This window comes from Rhinolophus ferrumequinum, chromosome 12 (assembly GCF_004115265.2).
Source record: "Rhinolophus ferrumequinum isolate MPI-CBG mRhiFer1 chromosome 12, mRhiFer1_v1.p, whole genome shotgun sequence".
NCBI lineage: Eukaryota > Metazoa > Chordata > Mammalia > Chiroptera > Rhinolophidae > Rhinolophus > Rhinolophus ferrumequinum.
The window spans coordinates 83,930,307-83,942,170 of NC_046295.1; the positions used below are offsets into that span (position 1 = coordinate 83,930,307).

The 11,864-nt window shown below is 43.4% G+C and overlaps 1 pseudogene; it reads left to right on the forward strand.

The window, feature by feature from the left end:
- Positions 1–5,742: 5,742 nt before the first annotated feature.
- On the forward strand, positions 5,743–6,280 carry LOC117032522 (mitotic spindle assembly checkpoint protein MAD2A-like; annotated as a pseudogene).
- Positions 6,281–11,864: the final 5,584 nt, after the last annotated feature.

The following is an 11,864-nucleotide window of genomic DNA, read 5'->3' on the forward strand; positions in this document are numbered from 1 at the left end:
TACAGTTTCAAAAGCAGGAATGAAGAGGACAAAAAGTTTTGCCTTTGGGAATATTGACTTTAAGATGGTTAAGAAACAAGACTCAAAGAACTTTGACCATCCCCCTTTCCTGCCTAAGAGATTCTGATGGAAAGACCTGGTTTAGGAGGGGAACCTTGGTATAAAGTCATTAGCATAAGGCGGAAGACACCCAGGGAGCCTGCTGACCACCCTTCCCCCACGTCCCATTTTCTTCTGTGTTGTCTCACAACAATGTAAATTACGTGAGTGTGCCTCTCTTCCTAAATTATCTGCAAAGCACCCAATCTGACTTCACTGTCTTTGTAATTTTCACGTGTTTGTGAGTTACCCATGCTCATATATTAAAATTAGTTTTTATTTTACCAATCTGAGCCTGTTAATTAGCTCAGGTGGAAGTTGTTACTATAGTCAGAGAGAACAGTGCCTTGGGGAGAGGTGGGAGGAAAGGAAGGAAGATCTGAGGGGAAACGAAAAGACAGATGAGATCATTCTGAAGAAAAGGTGCAGCTACAGCTAATTGTAATGGATTATAACACTATTAGCATTGCAGGCTGGGAAAAATCTCCACCCTTGTGTCCTCAGGACAGTTCCTGCAGGGGAATCCCGCCTCCCAGTGGGAAGGAGTCTTCAAGATAGACGCACGCTGGGAACGCCCTGGGAATGCCCTGGGATCACTGGTGACTCCAACCCTGAATATTTCGCGCCCTCATTCAAATATAATCCTAAATTTTCTTTGTTCCAGCACAGTCGCTTGACTGGGCTTGTCCACTCTTGTGTTTTGGGAATATATTTTCTTTCTTTTAATACTTCCTCGGCCTGCTTGCCTTTGTTCATGAGGCGTTGTTCCTACATCCTGGAACGCCTTCCTGTGATGACTCTGACCTGCTCTCCGGTAACACACTTACTAGGTTAGAGCAAAAGAAATAATTGTTAAGCCCCCACAGTATTGGGGAGGCTGCGAGGAGAATTACTGGCCGGGACACTGCTGGCTCCTGGAAACGGCTGCAGCTGGGAGCTCAAGGACAATCACCATCAGAGGTAAGCGGTGTGTTTGTTCTCCCTGTCGTTCTTCCTGGTCTATTTGTGGGTTTGGGAGAATGTAGAAGTGCGGCAGGTCCTGTTTCTCTCCTCTACGTGCACATTGGCGGAGCCACGACTCACGGGTTTTCTTTACTGAATCTTTCCTCCCAGAGATGGTTGTTTTTTGTGTGTCTATGTCTCTTGTGTCATTTATCATGACAAGGAAATACCATAGGGACAGAAATCCTTTGGCTTCCTTGGTTAAGCTGTGAAAAGGGTTATTGGTTTGAGTAGCTATTAAAATCCTCTCATCAGTGGCCAGAGTATATGGATCCTTTGAATTGGGAAAACTTCTAAATTGGAAAAAACTGTTAGAGAACTATCATGGCAAACAGCTGTTTTATTTCACCCTAGAGAAAGACCCCATTTTCAATACAAATGAATTCGAGGAAATGTAACTATTCTTAATCTTTTGAATGAGTTATTTAGCTTCTTGGGTCTTATCAGACACTAATATCAACGTAACGTTTAAAAAAGGCAGAAGGGAAAATCAATAGATGTGCAAATATTAAAAATCTTGCTGGAGATTTAAGATTTTGAGAACTGGTATGTTGAAAAAGGTTTTAAAAGATTTAATAACTAATCATAAACTTGACAAAAATGGAAGCTGATTTCTCAGTCTGATAGAAAAGACCAAGTCTCTGTGTGTGGACAGTCCCAGAGAGCAGTTTCCAGGCTCTTGGCCTCACGTGGAAAGGTGCTGGCTCGGGTAGTAGATGGGCCATCAGCTCTAAGTAGTTGGCCATCAGCTGCGACCAGTTAGCCATTGGCCACTAATATAACTGCCATGGCTAAGCTAGCAAGTGCGGATTCCGGGTATCAAGTGGGTTGTTTGGCAGAGAAGCAGATGGCAGATTGCGCATCGTGTGGAGCCCACTTCCTATGTCTCCAATCCAGCTGCCCGTGAGAATACAGTGGTATGACTCCCCTATCTATGGCTCCGTGGGTGTTCCTTTACGGCCTCACCACATTCTGCGTTCTTGTGCGGGGAGCGGGACCGGAGACTCTTCATGACACAGAGACCCTGCATGACACTCTGCATCTCCCCCAGGTCCTCTGCCCAGTAGATCTGAAATGTAAACACAGCCCACAACTGCCCCGCGACTGCTGAGCTAAATAAAATAAAAATTTCAAAAGGGGCACTTTTAACAATACAAGCCTCCCTCGGGCAGCCTGGCTCCCCTTTTCCTGCCTCCTTAAAGTCTGTGAAGCACAAATAAAACCCTGAACAGAATAAAACCCCTTACCATGAGACAGGAAGACTCCATGCAGGAGCCTCACAAAAATTTACCTGTCACCTGTGTTCAGATTTCCCTATATTACCTTAAATCTCCCATTTTTACATCTGAAATCTGAGAACCCACTCCCACCCTTGTCTAAAATGTTGTATTTCTCCTCACTGTCTTTGGAAATTTCGTGGTTATGTGAATTCTAGGTGCACATGTATTACAATTCCTGGTCTCTGTCAGCAGTTGGGTAGAAGTTAGAAGGAGTGCGAGTTCTTCGTCTCCTTTCTTAATTTAAATTGGCAGAGAAAAATATCTGTGCAGCTAACTTCTTGCACCTAGAGACTCTAGGGTTTTCTTTATTCTTTCCTCCCAGAGATGTTCATTTTTCCTGTGTCTGTGTCTTCCATGTCATTTGTCCTAAGAAGGAACTACCACGGGGACAGAACACAGGCACAGGCTTCCATAAGCCTGTCGATGGAGCCGGCCCCACAGGCTGGGGAGTTAAGCGGTTCTGTCCAGAAACTTTGCTGTGGGTCCCCGTCTAAAAACCACTTGAGGTTTTTCTTTCTTTCTCGCTCTGTGTCCCGGGAGCTTGGCTTTGTGACCGAGGAAGCTAATCCTCTCCGGTCCCCACCATCGGCTAGGTGCACTTACTCCATTGAGCCTGGTGGCCAGTGGGAGAAGCTGGGGTTCCCAGTGTGCCTCTGCCTGGCCGTGCCAGCTCCCAGGGGAGTGTGTCCTGAGGGGCCTCTGCCCATAAGGGGCATCTGTCCCCCCAGCCTTCCTTACCCGTTAGTGTTGGACAGATCCCGGTCCAGTAGCACCTGCCCGGAGCCACAAATTAGTGGTTTTGGGGCTGGAGGTGCCTCACATTTTGTGGGAGACCGGAGAGACCCTGTCCACCCCACCATCCCTACTGCCTGTGTGAGGAAGGTCTGTGCTTTCTCTGAATGTCTTTGGGGGTGACCCTTTGGCTCTGGGAGGGCTGCTTCCTCTGCACTCTGTGTGGAGGGTCCTCTGGCTTCCTGGCCTGAGCTGTAAGTAGGCTGGTTGGTGTCTCACTATTTAGACCTCACTGTCCATGTACAGACGATGGGTCCTTGGAATGAGAACAACTTCTAAAATGTGTTACAGAGTTCTTGTGACAACCAGCTGTTTTCTTGGTAAACATCTTGTGCATTCTGTATAGTTATTACTAATTCTGTTAATTTGTGATCTCCTGGTGGCACCAGTTTGTATTTGTCTGTGTGTGTTAAGATGTTTTGTAGCTATGGATAGTGTTACCAGTTTGTGATATTTGATTGGCTTGAACAAATTAAATGCTTATATAAAGTAAGAAATAAAATACAAACTAACCCAAATACTTTATGATCTGGTGAAATATTTGATATTAAAGCTGGTTTTAGTTTGGTTTGATTACACTGTCATGTCTTTGAAAATTATAGACATAAAATAGATTTTTTTCAACTGGGTTTATAAAAATTATCTGTGTTAAAAAATATGCCAAGAAAATAGCTTTGGTAATTACTGACTTTGAAATCTCAAAGTTTTAACTGCTACCTATATAAAATAGGTACAATTAAAATAAAAGATATTTAGGTAAACTTTTAAGCGATAATTACATTGTATATATACATTGAAAAGATTTTCTAGGTGTCTTTGGGAACTTGAAATTTTAAAGTTTTGTTATCTAAATTATATGATGGATAGCTATTATTGAATGTCTAGACCGTTTCCAAATAGGAGAATAATGGAACTAATTACCGAACATCAATTTATCAACTTTTTGCTATTTATTGTAGATGAACTAAATATTTTTGGGTGTATTAGTAAACATGTCTTCTGCCACATTAAAATTTTTGTGCTAAGAGGAAACGTATTTCTAGAAATTATGAAATGTGTTCATAATTGCACCAAATTAAAGAATCCTGGTGTAGCTGCACGATTGGTCACTTAGTTTTCACTGCTGATTAAGATGGACATTTGAATTGTTTATGTCTCTGCTATTGTGAACAGCGCTTCTGTGGATTCACATATCAGCCTTTAACACCTGTTCTCAATTTTGGGAGTATATTTCTAGAAGTGGATCTGTTGAGCCACATGGGCATTTTTTTTGTGGGGTGGAAATTTCAAAGTGTTGTATGCAGAGGCCACACCATTGTGATTTTTCACCTTCAATGTTTAAGGGTTCTAATTTCTCTACATTGTTGCTGCCATTTGTTAGTTTTAGTTTCTGGATTATAGCCCTTCTGGTACATGTGAAGGGGGATCACACTGTGGTTTTCTTTTGCATCAGGACTGAGGATGTTGAACATCTTACTGTCTTGTTGACTATTTGCAGGTCTCATCTGGAGAAGGTTCTATTCAGGTCTATTTTAAAATTTTAGTCATTTGTCTTGTTTTGTTCTTGACTTGTAAAAGTTCTTTGTCTCATGGATAACAGGCTATTATTAGATATATAATGTGTACTTATTTGGTTCCATTTTATGGCGTGTGTTTTCACTTTCTGGATTGCTTATTTTGATGCATGTATGTTTTTAATTTTGAGGAAGTCCAATTTATCTTTTGTTGTTGTAGCTTGTATTTGGTGTCATATCTAAGAAACCACCGCTAATCCAAGATCATGAAAATGTATCTCCTTGTTTTGTTTGATAGTTTGTACTTTTACCTCCTATATTTAAACCCTTCATCTATTTTGAGTTCGGTTATGTATGTGGTGTTGTTAAGATCCGGAATTGTCCCCCTCAGACAGACAGAGAACCCGCACAATAATGCAAGTCACACAGCGAGGTTTATTACCAGCCGGCTGAGGTCCCCGTCTCTGCCCGACGCAGCGGGTTTTTAACAAGGACCCCAAACACTTAAAGCCAAGGGGTTATATAGCATTTTCAAGGCCTTCCATAGCTTCTGAGAGTACAAGATAACTTACAGGACTTACATAGTTTCAAAGAGTATAAGATTTACTACAGGACAAGGAGACCAGGAGTATAAGATAAGCTACAGGACTTGCATAGCTTCAAAGAGTATAAGATTTACTGCAGGACAAGGAGACCAGGAGTATAAGATAAGCTACAGGACTTCTAGTCGCCATGCTGCAACTGCCCACATCCTGGAATTTTATAATTATGTTGTTTCAGGCTAGGGGCTGTTAACCCTGACCTGAAGATAGCAGTTCTCATGCTAACAGTCTCTTACATGCTAACAGTCTCTTACAGTGTGAGGTTAGAGTCCAGTTTCATTTCTCTTCATATGCATGGCCAGTTGCCCAGCACCGTTTGTTGGAAAGACCCTTCTTTACCCAATGTCATGTTGTCTGCTTTTTATCAAAAATCAATGGACTTAGACGGTGGGGAGCTGCTGTGAGCCCTGCAGTCACCCTCTGTGAGTGGGCATGCAATGTCTGGGCCTGGACATGGCCCTGCAGCTCTCCTCACAGTAAGCCACCACCCTGCATGGGAGCGGTAAAACTGTGGCTGAGTTCTTATTTGACATCAACAACATGTTAGGATATAACATGCGTGGCATATATCCACCTGAAACCTTTACTCCAATGCAGAAATGTGGGCTCACCTTGCCTGTAACTACTCATCCCGAGCTCATGAAATACCTAAATAATGTGGTGGAACAACTAAAACTTTGATTATACAAGAGCTCAGTTCAGAAACTGGTGGCAGTCCTCTCAAATATTGAAAGGGGTGAAGTCCTTAAAAGATGATAATTTGATATTGATTGTGACAAGACTGCCACAGATGACCATACACTTAGAGAAAAGGCTTGTAAAGCTCTCCAAGATGAAATCTGTTCTGTGTTCAGACAGATCACAGCTACAATGACATTCCTGCCACTGTTGGAGGTTTCTTGTTCATTTGATCTACTGATTTATACAAATGTTAGGCTGGACCTGAGAAATGGGAAGAGTCGGATCACAGTTGATCTCAAGTTCTGAGTGAGTCTGTCTTCCTTCTCACAGAGTGAATAGCTTGGTGGCCACAGAATCCCTGGCAGGGACTGAATACGTGAGGACAACAATAATGTGATCCTCACATGTGCTTCTCCGGAATCCACGTCAACTGTAGTTCATGTATTTTATTGCTTAACTGTTAGATGGGGAAAACTTAACATACTTTATAGGACCGTGCATGATTGTCCCATTTTTGGGGGGCTATCTGTTTGACTTTCCATGGTGTTGACACAATTTTTTGCCCAGTGTTCAAAAAAGGGACCCAGCAGATTACTTCTGCCTTGTAATGTCAATTCCTTGAAGGTGGTGACTGTAGATAGAAAAGCTGCTGGTATAAAGCTAAATGTCGTCACAAATCACACCTTTTGGTCAAGTAGCTTGACTCAGAATACAGGTAGGGATTTTTTAAAATATGAAACACAACAAAAGAAGTTTGAATACTCAGAATCTTTGTTTAGGTCCTAAAGTATCTGATAATACATAGGTAACAAAATATTGTTATTAACCTTTGGCCATTTATTTCATTTGTATAGTAACCATACTGGAAAAAATCTCTAATTATTGGATTATAACTTATTTAAGTTACAGTTTAAAAACTATCAACATTTCTAGTGTTTAAATTCTGTTGATAGAGCAATCTTAAAAATGTCTTTCTGGGGGTGGCCCGTTAGCTCAGTTGGTTGGAGCATCGTGCTCTTAACACCAAGGTTGCTGGTTCAATCCCCACATGGGCCACTATGAGTTGCATCCTCCTTGAGAAAAAGAATAGAGAAAAAAATGTCTTTCTGTGTTATATACAATAAAGCTGTAAATGACAATGATAAATTAGTTAAATGTGTATGTTAAAAAAAAATCACCTGACTTAGATCGGTGGGTTTATTTCTGGGCCCTCAATACCATTCCATTGATCTCTATGTATATCTCTGTGCCAGTATCACCATGTTTCCCTTACTCTGTAGCTTTGTATTAAGAATTACGTTTGGGAAGGGAGAGCCTCCAACTTGATTTGGTTTTTGAAGATTGTTATGGCTCTTTGGCATCCCTTGAAATTTTATGTGACTATTAGCATCAGCTTGTGCATTTTTCCACAAAGACCTTGGGGCATTTTCACAGGAATCACACTGAGTCTGTACATCGCATCTGTTCTGTTGCCTACAAACAATTTCCATCACCAGGGGATGGCCTCACATTTACGTATGTAGGTTTTCTTTAAATCCTTTCGGCAAAGAAAGAAATGATGTATTTTAATTTTCAGTGTTGAAGCCTTGCAATTTGATTAAAACTATTCCTAAGTATTTTATCAACGTTGATGTTATTTAAAATGGAATTCATTTCTTAAAATCTTCTAGAGATTATTCCTTGCTCATGTATACAAATACAACAGATTTCTATGTACTTTTACTTTGTCATTAAACTTTGAATTACTTTACTAGTAATAATCCTTTTTTGTTAATTCTTTTGGAAGTTCTGTATATAAGAAGATGTGACCTGTTATCTATTAATAGACAGTTTCAGTTTTTCCTTTCACAGGGATGCCTCTCATTTCTTTCCTAATTGCTCTGGATAGAGCTACATTATAGAATGACAGCGATGAAAGCCAGCATCCTGGCCTTGTTCCTGATTTCAGGAACAAACCTGTCTTCTTAAAACATGAGCCATGATGTTTGCTGTAAATATGGCCTAATGTTCTGGATCACATTGAAGAAACTTCCATTCATTCCTACTTTGAGTGTTTCGATCATTAAATAGGACTGGGTTTTGTGAAAAGCTCTTTGTGCCTGACTGATGTGATCATCCTATTGTTGGGTATTCCATGGCTTGGTTTCAGTACGTTGAACAACCTTTGAATTTCTGGTGTAAACACAGTTGCTTACGGTGCATGATTATTTTAGTGTGCAGTTTGTTTCATAGTCCTGTTTTATGGAACGTTATTACATCTCTATAAGGGACATAGATCTGTATGTTCTGTTTTTGTGACCTACTTCTGATTTGACTGGTTAGGGGCTATTAGTGTCCTACAGGCTAGGGTTGGGGCTGAGGTGGAGTGTGGTGCTGAGTTAGGGGTTAAGGTTAAGATTATGGTTACAGTTTGGTTATGGTTTATGTTTATTGTTTATGGCTACATGCGTGTTATATGGTTTATGGAATTGATTATGGATTACGTTTATGGTTTATGGCTATGTGTTTTTGGTTATAGTTTATGGTTATAGTCATGGTTTATGGATATGGTTCATAGTTTGTAGTATGTGGTTTCTGGTTGTAGTTTAGTATTGTGGTGAGGGTTTAGGTTATGGTTTATAGAGATGGTTATGGTTTGTAGTTGTAAGGTTTTCAGAGTTTATGTTAAGGTTTAGATTTAGGCTTATGGCTAAGGGTTTAGTGTTTAGGTTTTAAGGATTATGTTTTAGGTTTAGGATTATGGTTAGGGCTCAGTGATGTGGAATCTGTTGCTTTCCTGACCTAGTGTCTGTTCTTTGGCCCAAGTCCTGCACCTCAGTTTCCAGGGAACTCATCTCACCTGCTCCCAGTCCTACCTGACATATCAGAATCGAGACTACTGTGTGGGGGAGATATTAGGGGACTTCTGAACTTCTCTGTCCCCGTTCCTTCCCTGTCCCAGGAGAGGGAACCCCAGAGCAATGTGACAACAATAAGCAGGAGGAAGAGGTCCTGGATGACTAATTTGCTAGCATTTTCCTTATTTTAGGGTCCATTTTGTTAATGTCAATCACCCATTTTAATGCAATAAGTTTATTTTAGTTTTACTTTCTCCTCTCTTCCAGAATTGTTAGAATCAAAGAACAAATGTTGATGCATTATTATTCACTAAAGTCTGTATTTTATTCAGTTTCCTGCATGCAGGCTCAGTCTCAGTGCTGGCACCTCTATCTGTTAAAGCTGACACCAGACAGGTTAATGCTGAAAGCTGGGGTACCTGACAGAATTGGGGTGTTATGATAGGAAATGAGAACAGAAGAAGAATATGAAGCCTGATAAAGTCTCAACACTGTGCTGATGATAGACACTTTATTCTCTAGCTCAGGTGAAGCTGTTGGTAGTTCTAGGCACAGGAAGTGACAGGATTAGATCCCTAATTTAGAAAGATATAGCTGGTCACAGTGTGGAGGTTGCATTAGACGAGAGAGGGACGGGAAGCAGGGAGACCAGTTGAGAAGACTGGTGAGAGGTGCTGCTGGCCTGAGCTGAGACGGGGACCATGAGTTTGGAGAGGAGCGGGGGTGAGAAGACCAAGGAGGGGCCGTGCCGAGCGCCGCCCTGAGGATGAACCTGGCACAGATGCCAGAGTCAGCACTCGGGACTGTGGCTGTGTGGACACCAACAGGAGAGCTCCTTCTGCCACAAGGAGACTCTTTGCTAAATGCTTGATCCTTCCAGCCCATAGAAGAAGGTAGAGAAAGGACTGAGAGGTGGAGTGAGGGCCCATCTCATGTGGGACAGGAGCCAACCTGCATCACCTCACTGACCTCACAGCCACCCCGAGAGGGAGCGGTTATCCCCACCTGACATGTTTGGAGACTTTATGTCTTTGCCTGAAGTCACACAGCTGGTACTTGGAGGGGACAGAAGCCAGCTCTGTGCATGTCTGGGGTTCAGGCCACCCCCCACTCCGGAAAGTGTTACCCCAGATTCCAGTCTGAGCAGCCAGGAAGCTCTTGTCAGTTGTGACTTCAGAGGAAGAGAACATGGGGAGAAGCAGAGCCGTCCTCTGGGCTGAGGAAGAAGAGATTTTAAAAGGCCCAAGCACAGGCATCGCATATCTGTGGGGGAGTCGTCACAGGGATCTGGTGCTGCTCGTCCTCCTGTGAAGGGCCAGGCCACCAGCTGCCTGCCCTGGTCCCAAGCCAAAACCAGCCTGGATGAGTGCAAGGCAAAGTGGACAATTAAGGTTATGTGCAGATTTTCCTCAATAGAATGACCAAGATTCCACCCAATGATATAAGGACTGTTTGGATCACTCTGTTTGTCCAGGATCTCCTGTGTGCAAGCTCTACTGGCCTACGTTGGGCCATTTCAGCCTCTGTTCTGGACTCAGAAATGTGTTAAAATCAGTCTCCCCTTTAAATACCTGTGAAATGGAGATAGTAATCATCTCTGCCTTATCTGTAAAATGGGAGCAGTGGGTGCCATGAGGTGTGTGAAGGGCCTGGAAGTGGGTTTATCTCACAGCGAGCTCAGCCCCAGGGTCTGGAATCTCATTTTAAGGCGGGTGGGCTGGGAGACGCTCTCTGCTGCCATCTCGTGTGCATTTTGGAATTGACACCCTGTGCAAGTCACCAGGAAAAGTTATTCTCTGCTGCCATCTGGTGTGCATCTTGGGAGTAACACCTGAGTGGAGGTCAGGATAAGCTCTTCTTTCTAAGGCTTCTGAGCCAAGGTGTCAGACCCAGGGCTGTGCCCCAAGGGCAGTCATCTGTGCCCTGGAAGCTGCCCGCTGGAATGTGGAGTCCCGGAGGTGAATGCCGGCACAGACCTTGGCACACCTGAATTAACTGCCTTCTAGCCTGGCTCTTACCTATGCTTCCTTATGCCACCCTCCCCTCCTGGCTCCCGACCTTCCCCAGGGCCACTTTTGAATTAATAGTGTGCCTAGACAGCCTCTGTAAGTCACCACATCTGGGAGCAGTGCGGTGCAAACCCAAGGTTTATTTTGCTTGTAAAAGAGGCAGCCCAGGAGGACCAGACCAAAAGGAACCCAGGTCTGAGAGCTGAAAGGTTGTGTATGGAAAGACCACAGGGAGGCCAAACGAGTTTGGGGCTCGTGCTGCCTGCACTGCTCAGCCAGTAGACCGACTCAGGAGCTGGGTCATAGAATAAGCGTTTATGATCAGAGCACCGGTGGTCTGAGAAGGCAGCCGGTTAACACCTCCAAAAACTTAGTAACGTTCTCAGACTAGCCTGGGATATTTAAGGGAAAATCTGTGCGTTTCTCCAGAGGCCACGTGATGGTTCCAGGGGTCTGCATGGAGCCTTCCTTCTGGCGATGTTGTTCTCCAATGTGGTCACCAACCAGGAGCAGTGATGACAGTAACCTGGAAGGAATGCTAGGCCATAAAGATTGTGATCAGTAAGTACAGGGACACAAGTTTCAGGGTAATTATCTAAAGCAGGGAACCGGGACTGGACATCCTAAGCTCAGGACCTGGGAGGGGACATTCCAAGCCCAAACCGCAGGGGTGGGGGGGGGGTTGATCAATTGTTAAGCTCTGGGGCAGGGAGAGGGGAGGCCTCTTTTGTGGGGGCCACAACCGGGCCCTGTTTAAATTCCCCCGTCTTATGTTCATTTTATTTCTATAAAATCAGTAAGATTAGATTAGAGAGGAAACAAATAACTGTATTATAAAGACAATTTTTAAATCCAGGGATACAGGTGATAGGGCTCTTGCTACTTCCTGCTGAGAGGGCTTAGTCCCTGCCTGTGGCTAACAGAGTTCTTTGCTGTTCAGTTCCAGCAGGGAGGGGACTATGGAGGAAAGATCCTCTGGTTATTAAGTGGCTACTGGCCTGGCTTGTCATCCTCGGGAGGGACGAGTTGGAACCCTGGCGGATGGCCA